Raw genomic sequence first — 8,255 nt, 5'->3', positions numbered from 1 at the left:
ACGGTATTATTGAATTCTCACAAACTGTCAAAATTGTCAATTTCGCGAAAAACTGTTAGATTAAAAACAATATTTGGCAGCATAATAGTTGAGATGAGATCTTTTGCGTATGAGCTGAGCGTACAATTCGTAGTTGCTACTCCGTGATTGACCAGAACAATCTAAGTTGCACAGAGATTAATGAATGGAGCTTGGGCCTAGCTTACCATTCTCAAAGTGTACAAGCTCAATATTTAAGGTGGAGATGAATCAAAGCCAAAGTTCAAATTTTCAAGAGCACGGATCTGGAGAACCAAACATCTGATTGAGTTGAAAATATAATCGATCGGTCACTAGCTGGTGGTGACCAATCGATAAGGTTTTCAGCTCAAATGGATGTTTGGTTCTCCAGATCCGTGCTCTTGAAAATCTGAACTTTGGCTTCGATTCATAATCACCTTAAAAGTCAATAACGGTACCGGACACGTCCTCAAAGTCGTCGAGGAAGGAAAGGATTGTTAGTTAGACAACCATTGTTACTAGAGTCTTCGATCTTCTGTCTGGAAAGGTTAATGTATTGGGTTAGTGGGATAAGGTTAGGAGTTAGGATGCGTTATGCGATTCCTGATATATTCACGCCTCAATGGAGTTGCGGAATTATTCGATTACTGTATTGTACGCCGAATAAGCGAACAAGCCAAACGTGGACCTAGTAACAGTTTTAAGGCCATATTGTTTTAACCAATACGCGGCATGACATGTATAATATATTCGTGAATTCACAGTTTTTTATTATTTCCTACTATGCAATTCACCCACGAACGAACGGATTCTTTTCTCAAATTCTCTTTCGTTCGCATCTCGCATGACCCATACACGGTAAAAAATCAGTACGTTTGTTTGAAAGAATTTATGTCTTCCTTTACTGAATACTAATCACAATGATTTAAGAGGTTCGAACTTTGGATTGGCTCTACTGTTTCTAGCACTAGAGACTGAAATGAAATGTAAATGATTTTGAACATCATGTCGCTTGTATAAAATTAATCATTGGGGACCGTCCATAAATGACGTAGCATTTTTTGGCAAATTTTCGACACCGCCCTTCCCTATCATAGCCTGTTTTTCCATACCTAATACATGGTTCGTAGCAAAGTCGTAGAATCCCCCCTTTCCCTCAAAATGTTACGTCATTTATGGACGGTCTCTAGACAGTTAGCTGTAGAAAGTGATTGAAGTTAATTCAATCCCTTCCAATAGATGCAAGTTAGTGTCTAGGTAAGACACAAGACATGCACTTCAAAGGTTGAAGGTTCAAGTCAGGGTTGGGCGGAAACGTTTAATTTACTTTTTTTTGAGTTTCAAATCAAAACATGCAACGTTGAATTCAAGAAATGTTTTTTAATATTGCCAAGATTAAACAGTAGTGCAACTCCAAGTGCAGAACTAGTATCCATCGTATTAAGCATTGATCAGTGAGAGCTGCAATTTTCCCAGTACAGGTCGGACTCGATTATCCGGAGTGTCGATTTTTTTTTCACTCCGGATAATCGAATTTTCCGGATAATCGAATCACTAAGAAAAATATTGAAATCTTCGATAAAAGAAATAAAATATTATCTCTTTTCGTTATTTTATTTATATGATGCGGTGGTGTAGCCAGATTTTTTTTCTAGGAACAGTACGGGCCTTCACAAGAAAAACAAATTTTTGACCAGCATACACAAAAAAAAAAACACTTTTTCAAACCCCCTCTTTTTAAACACGTTCTTAACTGCAAAATCATTCATATTGTATATGACAATACCAAATTATCTCAGATTTATGCATAAAAATTGAAAAACAAGAACATCAAAAACTAAATTCCGGATAATCGAATCCCGGATAATCGAGTCCGACCTGTATTGCAGTGAATGATGCTGATACAAACCGATGCCAAACAATTCTTTCTCAAAACGGCTTTAGCATTGTACAATAACATTTTGATAAATCTTGATCTGTTTTTGGAAATAATGCAAAGAAAATGCATCTTATCGTATTCTCAATCCGTCGTATCGTTTTCAACTCCGTCGCAATCAGTTTCCAGATTCGTCCCACAACTTACGACTCACTGTGATGTATTGAGTGGTTAAAACACAATATATCAACGCTATAATAAAATGTTTTACTAGAATATATAGATCTACGGACATCTCCCTCCATTCCTTCAGCATGATGGAATATACTAATTTCCTTTAAAATTCATTGTTCGTCATCAAAATTCAGCCTAAACATATGAACACAATTCCTTTTGACCGTACAATTATGGCATTTGCTCACAGTATAACACAGCGAAAACAACACAATCAAAGGAACCGTATTTTTACGTCGAGCGTCGCGCACACATTGATGCGCACAAGCTTTTTTTCTCAGTACGACGGATTGAACTTTGTTTACATTCTCAAATATACGCGGCGGTTGAGGAAATTTCGTAAAGTTTGGTGATTAATTGAAGTTTTACGGCGTGTGATTGGAATGAAATCCTTCAGTGAAGAAGTACGAAGGTTTTCCATAGTGAAAATAAGTGCCCGGCGAAGTAAGTCACCCACGGGGGCGGGAAGAAACTCGTGTTCGAAAGTGGTGTGACTGGTGTCGATCGCTAAGCATTTCTCTCAAATCGTGTTCGTCCATGCGATTTCGGTGAAAAAGTGAAAAGTGGATAATTGAACTGAAGTTGTTTATCGAAATACAGTAGTTTCATTGCATTTTTGGTGAACAGGTGGACGAATCATAAAAGCTTTCACAAAATTACATTCGGAAAATGAATCTATGTTGCAGGTAAGTTGGAATACCCGCCGTAGTGGAACATTTAAAGTTTGATACGACGAATAGTAGCTCTTACGACGAAGTAGAACGAAACCCTATTGATATAATGATGCTTACATTTTATCGTGTACCTTGCTTTGCACGCCATGCAAGCAGAGTTTGCTACTGCTGGTTGAAAGCACTAGTTATCTCTTTCAATCCCTCGACGTTCTTATGCAATTGCAGACATGACGTCAAGTATGTTATTACGGCGAATGAAAAAGACGAGTAGTTTTCTTCAACCTCGAGCACATAGGCTGATCTATGCTCTCAGCACAGCCAGACTAATTAGCCCCGCCCACTTACATTACGGGCAAACGAACGGTAAAGAGAGAAACTGCCGCAAAGCGCATAGGGGAAAAGCACTAATTTTTGACCCACAAGAATTCTGTGCCAATTTTCGGATTTCCATACAAAGTAGGCCAAAATCATATGGATGGGTCGAAAATTGGTGCTTTTCCCCTAGTTTTGCATCTTTCGTTTCGTTAGGGTAGGGGAAAACAAATTAATATAATATAAAACAACACAAATAGATTGATGAATTATTGTTGCCTGCCGTAGCTTCAAAATAAAACTACTAGTAATGGGTGGTAGGCCATTTGGAATAAAGTCGTTAGGCATAATTGTCGTTTGGCATAAAGCCGTTTGGCATAATGGTCGTTTGGCATAAAGCCGTTTGGCATAATAATCATTTGGCATAATGAGTCTGAAACCAAGAATTTCTCAATTTTTCGTTTTTACGTTTCTATTGAATCTTTCTGATGACATCAGGCTTGTTTTGGAGTGAATGGATACAAAATGACACATTATTCAACAATTATTCGCTCTTGAATCAATTTATGCATATTAGGAAAGTTTTTGCCTATAGTATTTTATTAATTATCCATAAATTACCCTTCTTTCAAATATTAATTCTTCCTTTGAGTATCGCAAATATGATGTAACTCTAATTTGTTCTAATATTTATTATTTAGTAAAGCTAAATGTCAACCATTTTTATATTTTGCTGTTTTATCCTTTCTTTCCAGATGTTTTGTAAGAATGATTATTACTTTAGAACCTGCCAATATTCAACATATATTTTTTTGGAGCAAACGCGTGATCTCCCTCCGAGATATACTGGAAAAACATATTATTTCAATCAAAAATTTTCCCTTCTCTCGATAATAGACGGTGTTTTGATGTACACTTCCAAAATTAGAATTTATATTCAACCGTTGAAAAGTTTTGCCACAAATATTTTAATTTATAGACGTGCTGTTAATTTGAGCTATGCTGTGAAAAGATTTTTTTGCGTTAGAGCCTTAAACGTTTTAAACGCAAAATAATCTATTCTCGTATATAGGCTGTTTTTGCATTAAGTCGCATTGATAGATCTCTGGATTAGAGCTTTTAATATTTTGCAAAAAAAAATCATTCTTTTATCAAGTAATTTTCATCGAGTGTTACGTCCAAACTGGGACAGAGCTTGATCTGCAGCGAAATATTCTATGAGCAATAACTGCGAACTTTCTTAGCTAATATACTGTTTTCAAATATGTATATCGCAACAAGCTCAAAGATATTCTATGTTCTGAGATGTAGAGACCCGTCACGAGTTTTATTTAGTGATGCTCTCTAATGTCACAACAATTCTTAGCTTGGAAAATCTCTGAACGAACACAACCCTTGTTTAGAACCTACCAAATTTGTTTGCTATGGGCTCGGTGGTGTTGATCTCGGTAAAAGCTTAAAAAATGCCGATATACATTTTAAGTCAATCATTATGCCAAACGGCCATTATGCCAAACGGCTTTATGTCAAACGGAGTACAATCCAGGAAATGATTGGGAGCAAGGGCTTTTTCTTCAGCAGCGTGTATGGGTAGAAAAGGGTAAGAAAGTGGCTGCTAACAATGACTTGCACTTCAAGAAATTTGACATTATACATTATACATTTATACATTTATACATTTTTAACGTTTGTCTTGATAAAGTATCTGCATATTTGCATATCTTCATTAACCTTAATATGTAGTCACATTCCTTATTCTGAGGGTGTTGCAATTGCATAAACGTTTCCTACTGATATTTCTCTAATTAAAACATTATGCACAATCTTTTAGGTTAGCTAGAAAATAGCCTAACACTAATTAAGGAAAACTTTGGTGACATCAATATGCCCCGTTTGGTTTAGAGTGCCCATTTTCCGGCTGTCCTGAGATTCGGAACAAACATTGAAGGCTGTCTCGGGATATCCAGGGATTTTACAACTTTTAAATAAAACAAGTTCAATTATTGAACTATAAGTAAATTTTCAACCATACAATTTTTCAATGAACTCTAATTAGATAATAACTATTCAAAATAAAAAAAAATGTTCACATATTTTGTTCTATGTTCTGATAAAGTAACATAGCGAAAATCAAAGCTTCTCTTCAACATAAATTAAAGTAGCATCAACATATAGGTCATAGCATTAAAACAATTAACTTCAGGCATTTTAAAATTGATAATCAAAAGAACAATTGAAGATCACTGAACACACTGTAGAGGAACCATGCTAAAGGTTAATTATTGAAAACTATCGACTGAAGTTAATGTGTATTCTTAGTAAAGTTCGCTCAGTCTTAGCTTATAATAACGACTTATGTTGAAGAGAATAATAAACAAACTAATAGATAATTTTTTCAACTTAAGAGCCAGTTCGCGAGAGCTGCAACCCCTTCTTGTATCGATGTTCTTCGATCAGGCTGAAAATTTCAGGGATCGTTCTTCTATATAAAAGAAGATGTTTTGCAAAATATTAGATTTTTATATTAGGGGAAAGTGGGTCAAAATGACCCCCAATGATTTCATGTCACTAAACATGCAAAATCACAAAAACTGATATAACTTTAGTAAAAGTGCACGGATTATGTTGAAATTTGGCATGATTACTTTACGCTATATAAACTTTAAGATAAGCATGGTATATGAATTTTGAAAGTGCTTCCAATCGATAAAAACAAGTTTTTCAGAAAATAATTAGTGATTTTCAAATCGATTTTTTTCTTGCCAACCGAATTAGGTCAAAAAACTAAATTGGACGTTTTGTAGGGTAACTCATGGACTTTCATTTGAGGTGTAATCCAATGATGCCGTTTGACAAACTTTCGAAAAAAAAAATTTCGGGGTAGTGTTTGAATTTGAGCCATTTTGCGAGTACCACAACCCCCTTACCTAGAGAGGTTGTATTGATGTTCTCCGATCTAGCTGAAATTTACAGGAATTGTTTTTCTATATAAAAGAAGATATTTCGCAATATTTCAGATTTTTATATTAGGGGGAAGCGGTACAAAATAACCACTAATGGTTTATTTATTTTTAATACAAAATCAATTAAACTGCTTATAGCTATTGTAAAAATGCACGGATTTGTATAAAATTTGGCATGTTTATTTTACGTTATATGAACTTCAAAATAAACATGGTATTTGGATTTAAAAAAATGTTTCAAATCTAAAACAACTGTTTTTTTTTCAAATCGACTTAGTTTTTGTTAACCGAATTAGGTCAACAAACTAAATATGAAGTTTTGTAGGAAAACTCAAGAGCAGTCCTGAAAATGGTAATAGTAGTAGGCTTGAATTTCGAGAAACTTACTTGAGTTTTCCCAGTACAGTAGTTCAAAAATGTGAGTCTCATCAAGTAACCTACGTTGGGTGCACAACTTTTCTAAATCATTAGTGTCATTGAAGGCTCTAAATGCGGGAAATGCTGCGGGAAATAGAACATTTTTATACAGTTATTTTGGGTTGCCCTTAGAAACGGGTATTTTGCTATTTTCAAGGCTTTTCATAGGCTTCGCTGTGATTTGCTTTGCTTGGCTACTGTAGAGTGAATGTCAAGATTTTCCCCAACCATGCTCTAGAGCTTTCATTCGCGGTGTACCGTGGTGAATCAAAGTTCAGACGGTATCAATATCTGGACACTCTGATAATATTAGCATAGCATAGCATAGCATAGCATAGACTGACTGTACATGTCAATGGTTGCTACTCCGTGATTGATCGGAACTGGTAAGAATTGCACTACGATCCAAATGAATAAGGGATGGGAGTTTTCGCTTACTCTCGAAGTGCAATTTTAGCAGATCTAATATTATTGATCAATAACGGCGCCGGCCAAGTCCTTACAGTCAGTTGGGATGGGGAAGGAATGTTAGGGTGTAATGATTGTTGCTTCTAGAGACCGAGAATACCTCTGCATCTCCACAACCACCACGGAAAGGGTGTTTATTAGTGAGGGAGGAAAAGATCTGGGGGTCACCTCTGGTCGGTGATGCGATCCATGGACAAGGGGGAAATATACGACTTGTATTTAAAGCTAGTTTTGTATTTTTGTCTCGAGAAGTTTTTGGAAAAAATACGTCAACATCTATAATGTCGAACAATTCAAAAGACGTTTTTATTAATGACAAAAACTGAAAATTGCATTTATATATTTTAACTTAAATGAAACAGGAATAATGCCAACACTTGTAGTGACAAACCATACATAGTTTGTTTGAAAATTACATATGAGTATTACTGTGCATTTTGTCTCGATATGGTAGAAGTTTTAGAAAATACGTCAACATTCACAATGTCGAACAATTCAAGAGATAATTTTTAATAATGTCAAAAAGAGAAAAATATATGTATATTGAAGTTGTATAAGAAAAAAGCATAATGCCGACACTTATAGTGACGAACCATACAAAGTTTGTTTTAATATTACATAAAAGTTACGCTCATAACTCCGGCGACGAAAATACGCGCGAATCCGTCAGCAAAATCAATCGGACGACGCAAAACCGAACTGTCCTGCTTGGGCTTCACAGAGTACTACCCAGCAAGGCGCTCTAAAACAGGGAAAAAAAATTCTCCGGCAACGAAAATACGCGCGAATCCGTCAGCAAAATCAATCAGACGACGCAAAACCGAACTGTCCTGCTTGGGCTTCACAAAGCACTGCAAGGCGCTCCAAAACAGGGGAAAAAAATCTCCGACAACGAAAATACGCGCGAATCCGTAAGCAAAATCAATCGGACGACGCAAAACCGAACTGTCCTGCTTGGGCTTCACAAAGCACTACCCAGCAAGGCGCTCCAAAACAGGGGAAAAAATTCTCCGGCAACGAAAATACGCGCGAATCCGTCAGCAAAAACAATCGGACGACGCAAAACCGAACTGTCCTGCTTGGGCTTCACGAAGCACTACCCAGCAAGACGCTCCAAAACAGGGAAAAAAAAAATCTCCGGCAACGAAAATACGCGCGAATTCGTCAGCAAAAACAATCAGACGACGCAAAACCGAACTGTCCTGCTTGGGCTTCACAAAGCACTACCCAGCAAGGCGCTCCAAAACAGAGGAAAAAAAAAAAATTCTCCGGCAACGAAAATATGCGCGAATCCGTCAGCGAAATCAATCG

Source organism: Aedes aegypti, chromosome 1 (genome assembly GCF_002204515.2).
Source record: "Aedes aegypti strain LVP_AGWG chromosome 1, AaegL5.0 Primary Assembly, whole genome shotgun sequence".
Taxonomy (NCBI): Eukaryota; Metazoa; Arthropoda; class Insecta; order Diptera; family Culicidae; genus Aedes; species Aedes aegypti.
The sequence above is the reverse complement of the archived record's forward strand: the minus strand, read 5'-3'. Positions refer to the sequence as shown.